This window comes from Coturnix japonica, chromosome 2, assembly GCF_054131305.1.
Source record: "Coturnix japonica strain WE chromosome 2, WE-NBRP24, whole genome shotgun sequence".
Taxonomy (NCBI): domain Eukaryota; kingdom Metazoa; phylum Chordata; class Aves; order Galliformes; family Phasianidae; genus Coturnix; species Coturnix japonica.
This window is the reverse complement of record NC_140664.1, coordinates 71,416,650-71,439,144: the sequence shown is the minus strand read 5'-3', so window position 1 is coordinate 71,439,144 and position 22,495 is coordinate 71,416,650. Positions and strand designations below refer to the sequence as shown.

The following is a 22,495-nucleotide window of genomic DNA, read 5'->3' as shown; positions in this document are numbered from 1 at the left end:
ATAAGTGTTAGCATTGCACTATGGCTGCTTTTTTCTTTTTTTCAAGAAGCCTAATTGTGCATGGAGGAAGTGCTGTAGAGTAAAAGGTTCCATTTATAAATTGCACATTCTTTGTGTAGAATTACTGTACCTCCTATAGGGCAATTTTCATATAAAACCCTACATTGATTCAGATCCCCAGCCGCAATACCTGTTTTTATCATCTTTCCTCCACCCACTGCCACTACGTATTTCTGTAATGAACAAATTCCATGGATGTTATAAGGACAGATGATAAATGAGTTGTACTGTGATAAGGTCACAGAAGATGCACTTATTAAATCAAGTGATGACACAAGAATTGAGCCAAGCTACATTTATCGAAACCCCAGTAAACTGGCATCAAAGTATTAAGAACTGGTTTTGCTGAGCATTTATTCCCAAACATTCACTTATTCATCAGTCTCAGTATTAAAAACTAAAATTAGTATGCTAGACATTTCCACTTAAAAAGTGGATTAGATCACATCAAATGTGATGGCCTTCATCTGAGCCTCCAACTGATCTTCCCACACTGCAAAAATCAATATTTGCATTTATTTGCACATTAGTAACTGCAATTAGTATCAGGCAAAAATTATTAATTGCAATTAGCAGTAGGTGATTAAGAGAAACCAAGTCTGAATACTAACCATACAAAATGGCAGTAAATGTACCTGAAGAAGTAACATGAAATCATCTCTAAAACTCACTGTTTGTTGAAAATAAAATGCTTCCCTACACAGGACAGTATTTCTTTCCAGAAAATAAATTAGATATGGAGCAAAGTGCTTTCCTGCTTATTTACAGGATTCTGTTTCTTGATTATAACAGTGAGACGTCTCTACTCAGCACTCCAAGGCCCTGCAGCATAAAGGGCTTCTTCAGATCCAACACTCCCAAGGAAAGTTCTCTGATTCTTTCATCCATTTTTCAACTTTCTTCTTCCTCTACTCTCACACACCTTTCCAATCAAACAACACTCTCTGAACTTTGTTCACTCTGGAATAAACGTTTCTAAATGGCCTTATGTGAACATTTGCTATGAGCAGCCCCTTGCTTATGTTTTGGCACAAGAGACACTGTCATTTCATAAAGATGCTTATTTGTTTCTAAAAGCCCATGGAAAAGGAACACATGTTTTCTCACTGTGGTTTCACCACACTTTAAATCAGTCATTCATGAAGAGTATATAGTAGCAGCAGCAGGGTGCAGTCTACACTTGAGGCTATCAGACTCACAGAAATACTGCACAAATGTGTCTTACTGCTTTCTCCTTGTTCATGTAAGACCTGAATAACTGGCGTTGCCTCACGCGTGTCAGAAGACTACTCTGCAAATTCATTCTGAGTGAAAAAGAAAGTGTAATTTAAATGCCCCTGCTCACCATAACTGTTTTTTCACCTTTTGAACTCTAGAATGGATTTTTAAAGCAATCAGCTCTAAGTACAGATGGTACCCCGCTGCCACTTAGTCCCCTTTCCCAAGAAACACATTTGCCAAGTATTATTTGTTTATTTCTCTCAGGACAGAAATAAGTGTTAAGCATAGGAAAGTTAATACACTTTATAATGACAAACCAGAGGTTTAAATGAGTGTGAAAATTTGCTGAGGCACAACCTTTAAAATGATTTTAAAGCTCTAATAGGATCCCTTGCATGCATTCAGAACGTGTATGCACACAAACCACTGACCCAGGACGCTGTCAGTGGCGTTTCTATTATCATTATGACTTTGAAAGCTGTGTTTTATTAATGAGTGCTTAGTGGAGTAGTTTTAACTACTGTGGGAACCAAATATATTTTGCACGTTCCCACTTTCTTGAGAACAAGTCTTTAATTAGCGTGTCTTTGTGGAAGAAGGCAATACCACAAGCAACAGAAGAAATGCAGTAGTGTAAGATTTGGACAGTGATCAAAAAGACATAATGCAGAGATACCTGCACTACCTGGCTGAGTAGCAGCAATCCAGACTAGCCTGCATGTGCCAAGCATGGTAACTCACCATGCAGAGATGGGGATCAGTTGAATTATTCCTGCCAGTTCTGCCAAGAAAACTCACTTCAGAAAGACAGAAAACAAGAGAAGTGAAGAATCGCTGTTTTAAGCACTCCAATATTTGATATCCTTTTCCTGAGAGGTCTCTTGGAAGTCTTAGTACATCTTTACAGAGCTCTGCATGCCATATCCCACGAGGGAAGGTAATCTACTGCAGCACACAGTTAGTTACATTGTACAACTTTTAATATCTGGACCTTTTTTTTTTTTCACACAATTTTCTCCACTCTTCAAATCAAGACTTGGTAATAAACTTTGCTAGCCAGAATTGCAGTAGATTAATTTCTTGTGCCTCCAGATTTTCTTTGGATCCAAATTCATCTGTAAGTAAAATAATGTGAACTGCTTAGCAGGAAAACTCAACCATTTAATGGAAACTTTCAAAGAGTTGTCAAAATTCAAGTTTAGCCTTGCTTTCCTTCTGCTGTACATAAGAAGCCTCAGTGAGCCTTTACTACTGCTTATTTACAGAGCTGATTTCACTCTTCCTACTGTTTGTTTTCATTGTTTTAAGTAGAGCATATAACCAGCGAACAGTTAATTTCTGTGTCTGTGAGTGAGCTCTTCTCTGTTCAGCTCCCACAGTATGATCTCTGTTAAGCAGCATTCAGTTTCTAAACTCAACCCAACCCCTAATATTCTTTGTTTTCTGCATTCTCACTCTGGTCTCCATGCAACATAACTCTTTTAAGTGGTCTACACACGTAAATGCTGACTACTGCCTAACCCAAAACTCATGCATGATTTCATCCAAAGGCTTCCCATGACCTCATGGATCAAAAGGGCCTCATAATGTTAGATTGATCTGAACTAATGTTCTCTCTGTTCAAGTGATTTTTATTATTTTTCCTCAAATAGTTAGCTCCAAGCTCAATAAAAAGAATGTAAGAGGTTTAAAAGATATTTATAAAAAACAAAAAAAACAAACAAACAAAAAAAAAATCATTCTTTTAAGGCTATTTGCATTTAATTTGAAAAGGATAAGAATTCTGTTTGGAGGTACCAAAGGAAAATTTTGTCTACTAAGACAATGTCAAATTTTAACAATATATTTAGCCTTTCAAAGATGGTCTATGTTGTTGGAGTACCTTCCTATGAATATAATAATCCCTGAGTCATCAAGCTAGCCCCTTTCACTGAAAGGCTTGAAATATGCAAGATACCTCAACACATTTATTTACTAGCACCTAGCTTAACAAAGTGAGAACGGTTGAGGCCAAAACTATCAAGCTGAGTATCTGCCAATCTACTTGTACAAACCTTTTCTCCTAGGAAAATCAATTTAAAAGACTGATTGCTCAGCTAACCAAGTCTTTCAGAGATAGGAATTTGTAAGAGCATAAATATTTACTAATGGGAACATGGCAAAAGGAACACTTTTGCCATCCAGTAATGTGATAGTTGTTGAGAGAATAATTCTTAGTTCTTACGCTAATCCAGAGAATGCTGGCTGTAACAGGAACTACCAAAATCTTCTGTTCTGAATGTTTTTTCCTTGTAGGAGTTGTGAAATGTCTGCAAAAATAAGACAGTTTTCTATATCCGTCATTGCCACGAGTAATTAATATAGGATCAGTTCTCAGGAACAAGAAGTGCAAATCGTACATGTTGACTTTTGTCTTTTTTCCTTTGCTCTTTTTGCAATACCAACAATGACCAAAAAATTTACTAATTGTTTTGTATTTCAATGACACTTTTCTTTTTTTGTAGTTTCATTTCAGTTTAGTAAAAATACTCCGAAATGCAGTAATAAATATTTTCTGAATTTAAAATTTAAATAATTCATGCTCAAAAATAAGTGCCCCAAACAAGAAATATTTAGAAAAAATAAGACCAAAATGGGGTCAAAATATAAGCTCAGACTGCAATCAGACTGGGAGTTGTGCTCATGTAGATGCTCAGTCTCTAATGAATTGAGAGTTTTTGTCTTCCAGAAAGAAGATGGCACAAATGACCTCTTATATGTCTCCTTTTTTTTATTGGTAACTGACTGACTGACTGTTTCTGCTTGACCTCCATTATTCCATTAACATTTTAACTACCTATTATTACAGCTCATTTGTTTTTACCAGCTGTATCTTTCTGGAAATGTACATAAGTAGCATACCCACAGCGTATTTCAGCATCCTATTCAGAACACAGTACTGACATTCACAAATAACGCATTCTGACAGAAATGAATTATCCGTTCCACTCCATGTGGCTACGCTAGCAGGAGTTTTCTGTTTGCATTTTTTTAAACAAAGATCAAGTCAATCTTCTTAAAAGGAATCACAGCCTTCTGTGCTGGCGGTTCATAAACACAAAGCTAGGTACAAACAGAGCATTTTCAGATAAAGTTAATTCCTCTTTTGCCCTGTAGAAATTGAACTTTGTAAATATATTCCTTATCTAGAAACACAGCGCGTCTCTGCCTTGCTGGAAGGAGATGTATCATGGCATGATGTGGTGCGGCGTGCAAGCGCTGTGCTGACTTGCTGGAGAGAGCTAACATTCCTTTGGAGTGAGCAAGCCTGAATCTGCAGTCTGCTGCCAGCCCTGCCAACCCAAACTTTTAACTTGAATCCTTTCCTAGGTGATATTTTGATATCTGACCCATTCAGGTGCTCAACCAGTAAGTGCACCAGCTGGGGAGCAGACCGCCTCTGCACGTTCTGGGTACAGCCTGAAATGTGAAAAGAAAACAGTATTATGGGAGCTACATGGAGTGCAGACTTCTGTTGTTGATGTGCAATAGGCCAGCACGAAAAAATCACAAGTGCATAAATCTATGTATCAATACCCCCAAAAAACACCTTTAAAGACCATCTCTTCTGCAATAGTCCTTTAAAAGTTTCCATACCTATCTTATTTTCTTTGCAACAATGTTGATTCCAAACATTTTGTTCTACTCAACTTTTCATGCAGTGCATGATCCACATGGAAACCTTCACTTGTTCTTGTTCATTTGTTCCAAACGCATGGACTTTCTCTAGCTCAACACATCTCTTCCCTTTTCTGTTTCTCCTTTTGCAGTCTGGAGCCCAGCTTCTTGCAGTTTATTTACACTCACTATTCTTATTGTAAACATCTTCTCATCTGTAACCTGCTGTCTGAAACTGATTACTTCTTTCTCTCTGCCTCATCAGTTCATTCCCTCTTTACAAATCATAATCAAAAGCATAATTTTTTCTTCTTGCTCTAAATCTTTTTCTTTTTCTTTTTTTAAATGGATTTATGAATGCCTTAATTAGCTCACTGTAGAATGTCTTTGCATAACTACTTTCTGCAACTTATAGTGTTCTGAATCTGTGAGGATTATTTCAGACTATATTATTTATCACATTTTCTTTAAAACAGAGCACAGTTGCATTCCTATGGTCTGACAATAAATTCATCTTATTCATAGCATGGCTAAGTCCTGAAAACAAAGACTCTATTATGGGCATATAATAAACTTCATGGATTGACTATAATTTTAGAGTTTAACAAACTGGTCTTTATTTATTTATTTATTTACTTACTTATTTTTAAACACTGTCTGGATGATCTGAAGTGCAAAGATCATTTCAGATAAAGATGATTCCAGATATCAGATGAGTCTTAGGTCCTTGCTGCATGCTGGCCATTTCAATGGTAATGCAGTTGCATCAGTAAGTTGCACAGGTCATATGAGTATCATGCTAGGAAAAGTATTGCCCCTGTCTTTGCAACACAGATGGGAGACACACAGCTCATGCTGCTCATGTCCACACTTAAACATACCTGTGGATAGAATCTCACTTAATAGTTTCTGCATTAACTGCTCCAGTTTAGTGGGTGTTGTTTTGTTTTTTTTTTATCCTAGGGGATGGTTTTCCAGAATTTACAAAAATTCTGGATAATTGCCTCTATATTCTACTGGATTGAACTATGTCTGTAGGCTAGTAATATAAACTAAGCACTATTCTAGGTCATGTTCCCTGACAGTAATCTTTCAAAGTACATTCTCAGGGAAGGAAGCAGGAAACAGAAGATAAGGAAGTCAGTTCAAGAGAAAAAGGAACCAGGCCACAGCATGCTTAACAGGGAAAGCGAGGTCAGATGGCTAAGAAAAGAAAATACAAGTATCTTCAAGTAAATATTAAAGTATATGCAGTGTGCAGAAAAAATATAGTAGAAGGTTTGATAAAGTCCGTGAAGACTTTGTTATTGTACCTCAGATGGGAAAAAAACACATGCATAATATCTACTCATACTGTTTTTAGAAGAGCTAAGTGTATTTGTCTTCTGGCTTTAGTTTACTGTCATCCACGGCTGACAGATGAGTGGCATAGGTCTGTGATGGAAAATATTCTCTCTGTTGGCTGCTGTAGAAATTCTGAGGCAAAGTTATGGAGCTTTGCCACAAAATCCTTATCAGAAACATGTGTAGAATCTAAAAGCCCTGGTTTCACAATTGCCTTTAGACTTCTCTTGTCAACCTCTGTAATGGCAATGAACCATCAGGAGAAACTAAATAAGAAGGAACCAGTTGTTTCAAGTGCAGATTTCCCAGTTATTCTTGGGTTACAGACAAACACAGAAGAGGGACTCTGGTCCAATTCTCTGTAGAAAGCATAAGGCAGGAAAAAACACTACTCCTAAAATTATGGACACACTTCATGGCTTCTAGATGAATGTTTGCAAGTACTACAACCTGCAAAATGTTCACATGCCCATGTTTGCTTCTGAGTTATGGTTGTCAGAATTCAGTGGCATCAGCTGCCATTTCCAGTGACACAATTTTTCATTCCTGAGTTCAAAATAATTAAGCTTGTTTGTCATTCACAATAACCTTCATCTTCTTAGGAATTCATTTAATAGGTGTTAAAGGGATGAATGAGTGAATGCAGGACAAGAAGAGAATATCCCTGTCCTTAAGATGGATCCACTAAACCACAGTTCTAACAGAGGGATGGGTGGATGGTTGGACTGGATGATCTTGTAGGTCTTTTCTAACCTTGGTGATTCCTCGATTCTGTGATTCTGAGCGGGAAGAAAGTGATGAAACAAGAATGAAGGGGAAACACGATTTACAGCCCAAGTTCTATAGCAATGTATCATACAATATGTATATATCTATGTATGTTACATAAATACAAGTTCTTAGTCACTGGAAAACATTATGGATATTCTTGATGGCTGCTGAATACTCTTTCAGAATAATACATGTGATTTAACCAGAGAGGTAGCTCAGCACCACACAGTTGTTTGTTCAGTTTTCCCTTCCCAGTGGGATTGGGGAAAGAATCAGGGGAGAAAGAAAGAGAACCTGTGGGTTCAGAAAAAAACTATTTACAAAGATAGAGAAAAGGAAAGAGTTAACAGTTGTGACTATATGTATCCATATGAATATATACAACAAGGGATGCACAAGCAATTACTCACCACCCCCCAGCTGATGCCCAGCCAGGCCCCCAAGTAGCAACTGAGATAAAAGGATGACAATATAATGTAAACAAACAGTTTAGAAGAGTTGTGAATGCATGTGCCCATATGTTCTGTGTATACAGCCTGCTATGGAAGGGGCCATTTACAGCATAAATGGTAGTCTTCTTAACCTCAGTTTAACGGGAGAAGAAAAACTGCTATACGTGTCACAAGCCATAGTGTTACATAAATGATCCACAAATAGCAGAAAATCAAGACACGGAAATAAGCCAATGTGAGTTATTCCACAGATGCCCATGTGTAGAAGTACACTTGATACACGTGTTCAAACCAGTGCTGAAACATACATTACAGTTAGTAAAATACAATTCTCAAAATCATTCACATCTTCTGAGAAAAACAGAGATTCAATATATCAAATATAGCAATGATTCTGTCAATAATCCATGTTCACTGTGCATCAACTGCAGTGAAACATCATGCTTCTCATTAACGAACTCAGAACAGCAAATACAGCTATTCAGGAGCACAGGCTCTCTCCAGCAGAGCTGTGTGTGCAGCACAGCATTTGTAGAAGCACTTTGATGATTTGGGAGTGCAAGGCCCCCTCAAAGCCAATGCACAGACAAAAGAATTTAATCCGCCATCGCAGATGCAGGATTCCTTTTCTAAATGGATTGGTGATGAGAGCAGCTTGAATTACAGACATCAGAAAGAGTTATTTCGTTCCGCTAGTTGAGAGGAAAGAACATTTTCCAGTTCTCCAGCAGAAATAGACTTGCTAAAGTCATTAGGATGAAATAGGTCTTGCCCCTTAGGAAACAAGACTGACTGCAAGGATGTGCATTTGGCCTGTTTCATAGAGGCAGGTATTTTCCTGCAATTACCTAGGAAGGGAAAAGAAACAGAGGCTTAGATGAATTAAGTAGAACCACAAATATTGTGCACTGATATACTGAATGTAGATTCGTGTGTGCATTAAAAAAATCTTTATTACACAATTATTTTCCTCTTTGTTTCAATTTTTTTTTTTTTCTGTTGATTGACATTACCCGGTACAGGGTAACTGGTGTTGAATTTAACAGGTTTGGCAAAGGAATTTTCATTGAAAAGGTAAACAAAAGCCTTAAACAATCAGAGAGGATTTTAAACAAGGGAAAAAATAGGAATCATGTTGCTGCTAATATAACAGGCTATGCATATCCATCAATGACAAACAGAAGTTTTGCAGCGATATGGCTTATCTGATAGGACAGAGGTCTAATAGGCTGCCATCTCTACATTACCTAAATTTGTAAGTCAAAACAAGGAAAATCATGACTTTACGAAGAAAAAATGTCTGTCTTTTCAAGCAAGAATTTTGAACTGTATGCACAGCATTTTTTGTGTGTGAATTGTTTCTTGTTTCTGCTTTAATCTGTAAGTATATTAACCTAAGAGTTTTTATTCCTAAATACTAACCAGTGTTGTGATAGTCTCCACCATGTGTTAGAAACTGGCAATAGTAGTGACCTGAGGTTCTACAGCCTACCTGAGGTAACTTCAGATAAACTTCAGATGACATGATGAATCATGCAGAAGGTGGCTGGATGAGGAGGCATGAGAGATTACAACTTTTTACACTGAATGAGACATTGGCAAGCTACAAAAACCACGTGCACCTTGTGAGATTTGTAATCATGGCAATCTTAAAAGTGGAAACTGGTGCGTTTACAATACAATTCTTAAAGATCAACCCATTTTACTGAGAAACTTAATGGGTTTTGAAAGATGTATTTCTGTGTTGTAATGGTTATATCAAGTAATTCACACTAGATAGTAGTTTCAATACAAGATGCCATTTCTCCCAGATATTTTGACAGTAAGTCATACACACATGACTGTGAAATGATCAATACAATCCCAGTGCTTTCTTCTCTCCACTAAGAAGTTCATATCCCAGACAAAGAATAAAATTGAAAGGCAGAGATACACTGATACAAAAGAAACAAAGTAGCTGTTAGATAAAAGAGCAATGAAAATCAGGTGCAGATATTTCTCTAATCTTTCCTTATCTCATGAAAAAAACAGTTTCTTTAGCAGAAGACATGTAAGGTTTTACTTTAATAACCCACAGTGATGAGCTCAACAAAGTGTGTTAGTACAGCTAATTGATATGTATTTATATGCATATCTGCACAGACCGGAAATTTCATAATATGATGCTTGTACATTTGCTTAAATTAACTAAGATCCTTAATGTTGTCAGAATAGTTTAAGGTAGCAAATACAAAAGTAATACTAAACCCTCTCCTACTTAATTTGCAGATGGCAAAAGAAGATATGTTCAGAGATGTCGATACAATTAAGAAGAACAATACACAGTCTGCACATTCTGGTGGATAAATTTCATAGAACGTTGACTAGAATTCTGAATAATGTCATGGAAAAAAAAAATAAAAAGAAGAAGAAAAATCTCATATAAAAAAAATCTCATATAAAGAATTCACACTATACTTGCTCTGCCTTGAAGTTCTGTACTAAAGCTTTAGCACTGCGGTGCAGTGGTTACCATGTACCTTTTGTGTCCAATGATACATAAAGCCACTACATTTAGAAGCAATGTCTAGCTTCAAGAATTTATTGTCCGCTCTGTGAAATCAGGAGTACCTCAGCTGAGAGAAACATAAGTCATATCAGACCTGAATCCAATTTTTTCTTGGAACCTTGGAGTTATGCTTTGGGCTCCCCTAGAGTGTGCATAAAAACACATGCTGATTTCTAGAAGTGCATCAGGAACATTATTTAGGTTACATAGGAAACAAATTACACTGAAAAAAAGACATAACATTATTATTACGGGATTATTGTGATATTACCCTAAAATAACTACATTATAAAATCTGTGACGATAACAAAAGGGTTTGATGAACTGTTTGATCACGTGAAATGCTTCATTTGCATTATGGTGGCTTGGATACTTTTAAAATGTATTTATTTATTTATTTGTTTGTTTGTTTGTTTATTTATTAGAAGTGATCTGGGTTCTCTATTAAGGTACTAGAACTGTCTCAAGAAAAATGCATTCTTTTCAGAACCAACTAGTTCTTGCAAGCATGTGCAAAGCTTTTACACTCCTAAATGTTTCCTTTAATGTTATCATATCCTGTTCTGGTGAGAAGATAACATGGAAGTGCAAAATAGCCATGAATATCTGCACTCAGTTCTAGATGTGCTTGCTTACCAGGTTCATATTTAAGTTCTGTAAGAGATGATATCTAGTTCTTCAGCTTACTTTACTTCCAACTAGTTATGAACTGGGACACATATGTTGAAATGATAAGAATTTCAACTGTTTATTATTTGGGAAAGGGGAGTATCCATACGAGATATATAGATTATTTTTGTTTAATGTGTAATATACTGAAGATATTGGGTAAGAATGTTATTCACACTTTCTCTCTGCTAATTGCACTATGTGGCTCAGACTACAAACAATATTCAGAAGGCTCCAAAGCCCACTCTGCTTTCTACAGATTTTAGCATTCTGAGGAATACAGTTTTAAAGATTTCTATGCTTATAGCTGTTCTAATATTACACACCAATTTTTTTCTGCTAGAACCCCATTGCTTTCAACATCTTTTAGAGACAAACACTGAATAATGTGATCATAGTATAGGCTAATTGCGCTAACAAAGCAAGGGGAATATTACATTAATGTAATTCTTCAATCTAGACTGGACTACCACAGCAGATTTTTGGTGAGTTGTCTAGGAAGAAAGGATGTTTCCTTCTTTAATGATGTATTGATATAAAGAAGTTCCAGAATACAAAGAAGATATAAAAAAACAAATGAATTTTAAGATAAAGAATGCCTTGTCCACAAGATCAATCAATGAGCATGTTTTACTGTTCTCCAGAACCTAGCACTACAATAGGCATTCTGAGAACTTGCAGTGCCAGCACATAATAGTGGGTAATAAAGTTGGAAGAGAAATCTGTGCTGCTCTAATACCATACAACCCACACCTCTACTGAATGTCTCCCTGTGCAGCTACAAACGACTTGCAGTCTCTATGTGTGATCACAGATCAGCCCCAGGAAGCAAATACAGAATGTGGGTTTCCTCTCCGCTAATCCCAGCAAATGTGGAAATGCTTCACAGTTCTGCTTCCATGTTGGAAAGGCCCGAATATAAACAGCCCAAACAGAATGCAAGCTTGCACTGAGGAAGTAACAAAGCAGTAGTTCTTGCACAAGGTGATATAACTTGTTCCCCGAGTTCTTCAGAACATCAAAATAACTACTACATAATAACACATCAGTCAAAGCAGACCTCTTTGGAGCTAACATCCTTCCTGAAATGAGGAGTGATATTGTCTATGTTACTTAGTGTTCTTCAGGAGACATAAAACCATGTGAAACTTCATCGTAGTAACATGGTAATACTTAGTGGTACTATGAAGGTTATTAATCATGCCTTCATGAGATACCTATTCTCCTGTCAGCAAGCAGGTACCTGATTTAAAAGTCATTTTCCAATTGGTGAACATGCATTTCCACTCTGCTTCTCATTGGCCTAGTTGATTAATTCTTGTCTTGACTATATTGCAGAAGACAATGCGTATCTGGAGAAACTTTTATGCTGATTTTAAGGAAAGATTTTCAGCATAGCTAAGTTACTTACTGTTACCCTGGCAGCTCAGCTAACATTTGACTTCTGACTGTTCAACAAAGATTTTATACAGTTTTTAGGTAAATTTCCACTTCAGTCAATGAGATCTAATTCAAAGTTGAGAACTGGGTCATTAATACAATTCCACAATTGTGGGGGAAAAAACAGATGCATTTCTTCCATCACAGCACAAAACCAATCTTCAAAAGTGCTGCTCTCATGAGTATTTTGGTAAAGCATGGAACATTTTACTTATGTTACTGATTATGTTTCATGGTGATTATACGCCAGGTGCATGTTGTTTTAAATATGTAACTGTTGGATTGTGGAGATTTGTTCATATTTTCCAATTATGATGGGCAGAAAAGAGAATAATTCTATCCATAAAACATTCATGACTCTTAGACTCTTCAGGCAAGAACATAGTAATAACTGGCATTTTCTTTTTTTGTAGATTGTTACATTAACAATGCCCTCCAGTTATTTTGTGCTGCATTGAGACCACCCCCCTGTTACTAATTCAGAGGCAGCGTATCATTGTCATTTGCCTCTAGTTTGCCCGCCTCTGGCAAGAAGACAGGAGAAATGCTTTTTCTGAAATCATCAAACAAGTGCTGTTCCAAAAATAAATTGAGGATTGCAGCCATTTTTTTAGCATCGTAGATAAGTGAAGCTTTCAGCCAATGTATCAAATTAGTATACGTAGGGAAAACCTCAAAGACAGCAGACTGTATTATACATAGAGTACTTGTTAAAGTGTTGTTAAAGGGCATTTGAATTGGCATGTTAAACTGAATTAAGAAGCAGCAGCATCCGGATGCAAGACTAATTCTTGTAGAGATATTTCTAGGGACTGTTGTAAGAAGTAAGCCTCTAAAATAAACTTGTTGATCACAATATTCCCTTTTATTCAATCTCCATTTCCTACTGCACGTTAAATATACATTCTTGCTAGTTTAATTTCTGATACCAGGCCTTCCAATTTTCAGAGAGCGAAAAAAGAAGTTAGAATTACATAAAAACAGTGCTACAGTGTACAAATTCCAATAGAACAATTTTGGAGAAGAAACGTTTAATTGTGCTTTCCCCCTCACCTTCTTCCTTGCACAGCTTTAAAGCACTTAAAAAACCGATTGCATTGTTCTCCATTTCCTGTCCTGTTTGCCTTTCACACAATAATGATAATAATAGTAAAAGTAACACAGTAAAAGCCCTTACATGTTCTGCAGTAAAATCAAACATTGCAGGACCTCCAACTTATGGACCATTTTTATAGTCCAGAGCCTAACTAAACAACTTACATATCTCAGGATTTACACTGAAATAATTGAGATGGGAATCAGACACTGTTGTATAACTAAAGGCCCAATTATGTCAATCAAATATATCTTCAGGAAGTCGGAAAGCTACACACAACTTGATCATCCTCCTAATAATAATATGTAATTAGTTAATAAGCCCCTACAGAGAGGAAGTCATTTAAAAAAATTGTAATGCTAGATGTATTGCATTTTGAAGACTAATATTATTTACAACAGTGGGCCTAACAAAGGTTGCTTGAATTGTTATTGCCCTGCCATTTTACTTGGTAGCAATCTTAGTAATTCACTTAGGGGCCGCAGAAAGACAAGTTCAGAAAACACAGGTCCATTATGGCCACAAGGTCATTTGTTACCGTGGATATTTTACGAGAATTTTATGAAGCCAGAACAGATGGTGAAACTTTTACTTGGGCTAGGAAGAATTTATGTTTCAAATAGTCACTCTACTTTATTTCATCAAATACATGATAGTCTGCAATCTCCACACATGAAGAGATTGCAGATCATCTTAGCCTCTTGACTTCTGAATGCTCTTTGATACAGAATATTTTGTCAGAAAGTTTTGATGCTGAATCAAAGCCAACTGAGTAGAATCAGATTGTACAAAAAAATGATGCATAGAATCTTAATCTATAAGAAAATCTGGATGACTTTGCAAAATGTAATAAAAGAAAAGAGGGAATGAAACCGTGGAAATCAGGATTTGTAAATTAACATAAAGGAAACCTGTTTCTTTTTCATGTAAAAAGGAGAATAATCAGTTGTCAGAAAACATTTTCAATGTTTGAATGTATTAGTCTCTCTCTAATAGTAAGGATATTATCAAAACATGATTTAGCTCAATTAATTTAGCTGTTATACAGCAGCTATACTGCATGAATATGCCTGTGTGCATTCATGAGCTTTCTCCAATAGAAATTCCCTTGTCTGATGAATCCTCTTAAGAGATTTGAGCTTTTTCTTTCCTATTATGCTGCTTTTGTTTCAAAAACTTTTTTCACACTTTCCCTGGCTTTTCTATTTGCTAGGAGGACTGACAAAACAGTGATCAGAACTGGCAGACTTCTAAGGGCCAAAGTAGTCCACTGTCACTTCCCAAATTAGTATGCTATGACTTCCCTTGTGTATATATGTCATACATCTTGCAGATTCAAAGATACACAAAGAAGCATTTGTATTCTTTTGTGCATGTGTGTGTGTGTGTGTTTGTGTGGGTTTCAACATCATATTTAAAAAATACCTCTGGTGAGGAGCCCTGGATTCTCTAAACAGAAATGAATTAAAACCAGGTCACAAAAGCTGAAGAAAAAATGTATGTTGCAGACTGAGGGCAGGGAAGAGGAGGTGGTGAAAAGGAAGAAACCTCTATCATGCTGGTAACAGCAAAGCCAACTCCTTTGATGCATCCACTGATAGCTACAATAGTGTATTTTAGCACATGGCCATTCTCCTTAGAATTTGTGTGTACACAATTTAATGTGGTGGTGGAGGGAGAGAACCAATTTGGAGGTGAAAGTAGATGCAGTACAGCCATGTAAGTATTGTCTCTGTTTGGGTCAGTGCAGATCAGGAGCATTCCTGAATTGCTATATGCAAATGGAGCACAGTAGCACTTGCTCAGAGCCAGGTCAGGTATCTGCCTCACACTGTACAGTGCAAACTAGGAGTTTCATTGCTATAGCATTTTATTCAAAGCTCTTCTTCTTGATTGCTACTGTCACGACCTCTTTGTAAGAGAGTTCAGCAGGGTATCTTCATTCCAATCTCCTTGTAACTGAATTCAGCAGGGCATCATATTTCTAATCCTTCTTCACAGGGTTGAAAAATCCACAGAATTATTTTCAGCTCAGCTTGGCTCAGTTCTGTCGTTGCCCTGTGAGCCTATTGGTCCTCTCCAGCTTAAGATTTTGTATTTCAGTTGGCACATCCAGGGAAACACCACAAGCAATGAAATATTGCGGTGAACTTGGCTCCCTTGTTTTTATCAAAACAAATCTGTGAGAGACGACAGGCAGAGAAAGAATCCTGAATCTCACTCTGGCAGCTTAAAATGCATACACAGCTGTAATTTTAAAACATTTTAAATCATACTTATTTTAGAATCATAGAATTACAAAGTTGGAAAGGACCTACAAGATCATCTAGTCCAACCGTCCTCCCATTACCATTGCTACCACAAAAGTCTTTAAAAATGTTCTCACTTTATTTTCTATTGATGTTAAAAGTACCATCCAGGTTACAATATGTGTTCTTTCGCTGTTACTATCTTTCTGTGACTCCAGCAAAGGTGGAAGAGAAAAATATATGATATGGAAAATGTAAGTCTGATGGTCACTGTGCACACTGAGACTTGATGAAAAATGTAGAAGTCAAGCTTGCACATTTTTGCAATGCCTAGGTTTCAAGTTGGCAAACTCCCTATGAAGCTTACTCTCTAAAGGTATGGCCAGAATTCTGAAACACTGTATTTAAATCACACATATTCATTAGCTCAGAAAAGACATCTCATAGTGAGAACAAGTACATGCGTATTTAGATACTCCTTGAAACTCCACATGAAGCTCTCTTTCACATCTACTCTGAGTTTTATAGTGTTTATTTCGTCTATGCTTGCTTTCTTTTCTACCTCTGTGGGTTTTCAAGTGTCTAATCAGAGATGTAATCACACTGAAGCCTTTGCCTCCACATGGCACTAATAAGAAATCACCATTAAAAGCTTGTTAGCTCCTTAAACCTTTTTGTTAATCTTATCCTAAACAAGATGTCCATTTAAAATTATTTTCTGTCTTCTTCGAGTTGTTTATGTGATTGAGCCTTTTACTTTGCATAGTTTTTACCAATGTATGTATTTGTATGCTCTGGATCACAATCAAGTTCTCTTGCATGATTCTATCTTCAATCAGACTTAGCCATGTAAGCTCCAGTTCAGTTAGCAGACATAAACAAGAAACACCCTCAGGAGATACTGCAGTAGCAAATTGCTGAACTCATGTTCTTCACTGGAGTTTTTGCTCTGAACGTTATTATTACCATATGCTCCTGAACTATTTGAACTAAATCCCTTCATTGTACTATCCATAATTTCTTTTTTTGCCTGATTCCTTATCCTGTTCTCTCTGTTCACTCTCTCATATTCCTTCTTATGTTCTTCCTAGGATAATTTAACCTGAAAAACTAATGAAAAAATCTCCGGTGTATTGCAAGAATGTCATGCCATCTGCAGCCACTCCTTGGCCTGTAAGCTTTACTACATCCCTCTCACCCTTTTTGTTTCCTGTCTGGAGTGTGAGATAAACAGCTAACAAGTCTACTGCCCTACCTTCATGCAACATCTGGTACAGTGTGGCCCTGTTCTGAACTGTTCTAATGAGTCTCACAATAATTCAGCCATTAGTATCTATCTGCAAAGCCACAAGAACCATGGATAACACACTGGTGAGAGAAGAGTGTTTTACTGTTACCTTAGAACAAAGCAAGATGATGTCCCAGGAGTTCTCTCATTTTTACTACCAATTCCAGAGTTTGCTCTCCTTGAGGCTCCTTTAGCCTTAGCTAGTAGCAACAGATAAAACATGGAAAGCACACTGTAATTCTGTTCTGTTTCATCTGTCAGCCCAAGATACAACCTTTCCCAGTGGGGTTTGATGTCACCAGCATTTCCCTGGCCTGGAGTTAACATTCTTTCTAAATTCTGTTGTAGAAGACGACTGATTGCAGAATTTAATGTGCTCTATACTTGGCATATTCTGTTATACAAGTACATCCATCTGTTTTAGTTCATCATCAGATCAGTCAGCCCTTCAAAACTCCACAGACAACTTTTTTGCACATTTCAATGAGAAGATCTCCACATAGCAATAAAGAAAAAGAGAAACAAAGTTAGGAAATGCTTAGAAAAGGAAAGAGAGCAACCCTCGGATAAGCTAAAGATACTCCATTTGAGTCTGAATGATGGCATGTTGCTAAGGAGATGGGCAGGAAGAGAACATGGAAGGAGTATCTACCTTGGGAAACAGGATGACAGAAGCGGGTTGGCAGCTTCCCCACAGTTCAGACTGAGGATAACATCCAAAACACAGCATGCTGCTGTTTATCCCAATCCTCAGTGCAAAGCATCTGTGACACATTCTGAGAATCCTAAGTGAAACCGGAGATCTGTATTATTTTGCACGTATAGAAACAAAGATACAAGTGAAATGTTTACACCAGTCACATCAAGTGACATAGCAATGCCTTTCTCATCCAAATACATCATCATATTGAAACAGATCTAAGTGGTTTCATTACTGAATATTCACAGGTTTAGGCACACTGATTGCAGTCACAGAAGCAGAGCTAATTCATGGACATCCACACGGGATACCTGTTGCCCCTTCTTCAGGGAAGAAATTAGTAACAAAAAGAAAGCAAACATCAGCTATAATAAAAAGATGCCGAGTATTCCAAACTAATGACTTAATCTTCCATAAATATGATTCCTTTAAAATAAGGATGTTTTAAAAACAGCAATCTAGTAGCCCAAAGCATGCTAGCACCACAATCAGAGAGCTTAATCCTTTGGGGAATTAGAAGTGCTTGTCTACACTACTTACATTATAATCAGCCAATCTCGTTATGCCTTCCTTCTTAATAATTATAGATCTTATTAACAGAGATGAATTTGATATTTAAAATAAAAAAAATTAAAAAAAAAGGCATTACAAATTGCACAGTTTTCACAAGATGGAATCACTTAGTTTCAGATGCCAGAGAGAATGTTTCTTCAAACCCAGGAAACAATCACTAACACTTCTATTATTGCTGATATCATTGAAATAAATGATTCAGTGAGAATGCCATTCATGCAGACTATAATGGGATCATGCATGTAGAGGCAAACTAGATGGTTTCAGACTTACAGTGTATCAGAACTTAACCGCTAGGTCTAGAAATTGACCACAGCATGTGGCTGGGTTCCACTTTTGAAATGGATCATGCAAAGTGTTCATCCACATGGAATGGGTCAACAGGAACAGAGAAGTCTCTTAACTTAGTTCCAAGTGACTACCTCCATGGTTACAGTGTTGAAGGGTACTGTCCATGACATATATAGCACTGATCGATATGATTATAGGCATTTCCACTGAGTATGTTTAGCCCTCAACAATAATTAGCAAGCCCAATTTTTAGCTCAACACACAACTTTTCTTGCTCATCCTCTTGTTCCCATCTTTGTTCCCTGTCCTGCTGAGGAATAAGCATATGGCTGGGTAGGAATTTGGTCCTTAACTCATCACAGAAAAATGTACTTAAACTGATTTAATTCAATAAAGCAACAGGCATATGTTAATTTAGTTCCATTCATTTATGCATGTCACTGTATCTTAAAATCATGTTTGCTTTGGTGAAAGAAGTCTGTTCTAGCTAAGTGTCTTAGTTTCAGCTAGAACTGATTTTCCTTAAGTGCATCTGATATGATGCTATCTTTTTGTCTGTAGAAGAAAAACAGTGTTGGTAACACTCATAGTGTTGCAGTATTGTACAGAACCAAGGCCATTCTCAGCAAAGGGCCCAAGGAGTTGAGAGGGAACAGACTAAGGACAGATGACTTATACTGGCCAAAGGGATATTCCATACCATATGACATCATGTGGAAGGAGTTTTGATGTGGATTGGGAGTTCAACTCTTCTTCTGCTCGAGGGGCTAGCTGGGCATTGGTCACGGGGTGGTGAGCTATTCCTTGGGCATCACTTAGAATAACAGAATTATAGAATCCTTAGAGTTGGAAGGGATGTTTAAAGGCCATCCAGCCTAGAGCCACATCCAGCCTGGCCTTGAATGCCTCTAGGGATGGGGCACCCACAAACTCCTTGGGCAACCTGTTCCAGTGCATCACCACCCTCTGTATGAAAAACTTCTTCCTAACATCTAACCTAAATCTCCCGTCTCAGTTTAAAACCCATGTCCTATCACTATCCACCCTAGTAAACAGCCATTCACCCTCCTGTTTATATGCTTCTTTCAAGTCCTGGAAGGTCACAGTGAGGTTTCCCCAGAGCCTTCTCAACTCCAAGCCCAGTTCCCTCAAGCTTTCTTCATAGGAGAGGTGCTCCAGCCCTCTGATCATCTTAGCAGCCCTCCTCTGTACCTGCTCTAGAAGCAGGTCTTTCTTGCACTGGGGGCCCCAGGCCTGGTCACAGTACTCCAGATGGGGCCTCAAAAGAGCCTAGTAGAGAGGGACAATCATCTCCCTCTCCCTGCTGGCCACCCCTTTTTTAGTGCATCCCAGAACACAGTTGGCCTTCCAGGCTGCAAGTGCACACTGCTAGCTCATGTCCAATTTCTTGTCTACTAGGATCCCCAAGTCCTTCTCAACAGGGCTGCTCTCGAGGAGATCTTCCCCCAGCTTGTATTAATACCTGCGATTGCCCCAACCCAAATACAGCAGCCTGCACTTAGCCTTGTTGAATCTCATTAGGTTTTCATGAGCCTACTTCTCTAGCCTGTCCAGGTCAATCTTCTAAAGGCTGAACAGCCCCAGCTCTTTCAGCCTGTCCTTACAGGAGAGGTTTTTCACCCCTTGCATCACTTTTGTGGCCCTCCTTTGGATGTGCTCCAGCAGCTCCATGTCTACTGTACTGAGGACTCCACATCTGGATGCAGTACTCCAACTGAGGTATCATCAGCACAGAGTAGAGGGGCAGGATCTCCTCCTTTAATGTACTGTCCATGCTTCTTTGGATACAGTCCAGGATATGGCTGCCTTTCTGGGCTGCGGGGGCAAAATGCTGGCTCATGTCCAGCTTGCCACCCATCAGTACCCCCAGGTCTTTTTTGGCAGGGCTGCATTCAATCCTTTCATCCTCCATCTTGTAGCTGTAGTGGATGCTGCCTCAACCTAGGTGCAACACGTTGCATTTTGGATTTGTGGAACGTTATAAGGTTTACCTGGGCCCACTGCTCAAGCCTAGGTGGCATCCCATCCCTCTGGTGCTTTGACTGCTCTTGTTATATACATTAATACATATAAGTGAGCAAATGACTCTGTGGTGCTAAACTACCTGCCAGGTTAATCCACAACGGTAAGGTAAGATAATGAGTAATTCTCTCACTACAAACAAAAAGACCTGTTTCATTATACTAAAGATAACTGCTACAGCATACAAATGGCAGGTTTTTTGAAGTGTTTGTGAATCCTGTTCCTTAAGTGAACTAACCTGAATAGTTGATAAGTGGAAAAAAATCAACCAAGCCCTACTCTCTTTAAAAAAAAAGTATATGATACATTCATTTCTTCTTTCTTCTTTAAAAGAAGGCACAGCTAAAAGTAAGCAACTTAAAGAGTATTAATATCAAACTTCTTCTTGTTTACAAGAGCTGTCTGGAAAATCTCTTGAGAAATTGGTTTCAAAAGATAAAGGCCAATTTGATAGAATGTAATTGATGGAAGAATGCATCTATTCACCGAAATTGCTCAGCAGGAACCTTGTTCATCTGTCAGACTCTGCAAGCTGATGAGTTTCTGCTAGATGGTTCCCTTGCCCCAGGGTAGTTGACAGGACTGAAACTGGCAACTTTTAGACTTCCAGGTCAGTGAGGTGGCAATAATTCTTTCTGTAATGTCTGGAATGTAGTACCTTGGAATCACTTAACATAGATACTGAACTGAGTAAATAGCAATGCCTTATGTATGCAAAAGCACTTTAGATGCAGCTGGTCACAAAAAAAAAAAAAAAAAAAAAGTGTACTGCTTTGACATTTCAGGTCTAAATGTTCTTTAATGAGAAGAGTTTTGTTAAGATAATGGGAGAACCTGCCTTTGCCTGTATATATGTGGATCAGACCATACAATGCTTTTAACCTTATACAACTTCAAAACCCCTTGGAAAAGTAGATCTGTTATTTTAAAAGTGTAGTATTTTGCTTTGCTGCATCAGAATTCATAATAGAAAAATAAAAAGTGTAATAAATATTTAAAAGCTATGCTCCATTATCTTATACTTACATAGTAGCACTAACTTCAATAAGCTCCAAAGCTTGACAAATGGTTCCCCTAATGGCATTAGAAAATAAACACTTGCTCTTTTTTCTGAATAATTTTAGCCAGAATATCTAATAGCTGTGATCTGTTTAGTAGCTATGATGGACTTTCAGGTTCTTTTTTTCTGAGATGTGAGTACAGGTTGACAGTAACTTCAAACTTCTTTTCTCAAGGAAGTGAGACTTACATGACAGTACTGCTTCCCATCCTAACCTGTGAGTCCTTTGCACTGCTCAAAGATGGTAAAGTCCTACACATTTTGTGAAAACTCTATTGCTAGAAATGGACCAAAATTAGTGCTATCAATATGGAAAAACCAATTGCAGTTCAGCCAGCTGGCCAGTGGATGTGGGTATAACTAACAGGCAATCAGCGCACACTTATTTCAGCAACAGCATATGTTGCCACTTTCTCAGCCAAACTGGCAAAAGACACTGGAAGGAGCTGGAAGAAGCACTTTAGCACTGAAGATGGGAAGGGCTGAGTAATGTGGGAGTAAAAATCATTAAAGAGCTTAATTACTTCCTCTGATCATAGACAAACTTACTTTGGTGTCTCAGAACTGCAGATTGTGCTTTGGATAAAGGAGTGTGTGAATGTCTTATGCAGAAGATACACTATAAAACAAGTGATTCCTGCCTTTTAGCCAAAATCTATTTAAGTGATGATTTATTTGTAATAAGATGCACTTTACTGGAGAGAGAAAAGGAGAGAATGAAACCATGCAGTTTCATTTCTGCATGGAAGGAAAAGCAAATTGTTCTGCTTTATAGCACCAAAAAAAAATGTGAAATGAGAGCTGTTAAAAGCATTTCCAAACAATAAACTGAATTGAAGAGGATGATACATTCCTACGCTGATAATGACAGAAAGGACAAAAGTCATTATCAATACATGCATGTAAACTCAAATCAAATGAACTCAACAAAATTACTAAATTGTAGTAAATAAAGCTGGATTGTTTTTTTTTCATCCCAGAGTTTGTTCTTCAGCCTATCTTAAAATTTGAAATCACTGAATGATCTATTTGA

The 22,495-nt window shown here is 37.6% G+C and overlaps 1 long non-coding RNA gene across 1 annotated transcript; it reads right to left on the bottom strand.

Moving 5' to 3' along the window:
- Nucleotides 1-13,122: 13,122 nt before the first annotated feature.
- Nucleotides 13,123-17,878, bottom strand: LOC146761932 (uncharacterized). The gene is made up of 3 exons (XR_014943718.1): nt 17,448-17,878; nt 16,905-16,995; nt 13,123-15,438 (listed from the first exon to the last, which is right to left on the bottom strand). It is a non-coding gene; the product is annotated as an uncharacterized LOC146761932 (long non-coding RNA).
- Between the last annotated feature and the right edge of the window lie 4,617 nt (nt 17,879-22,495).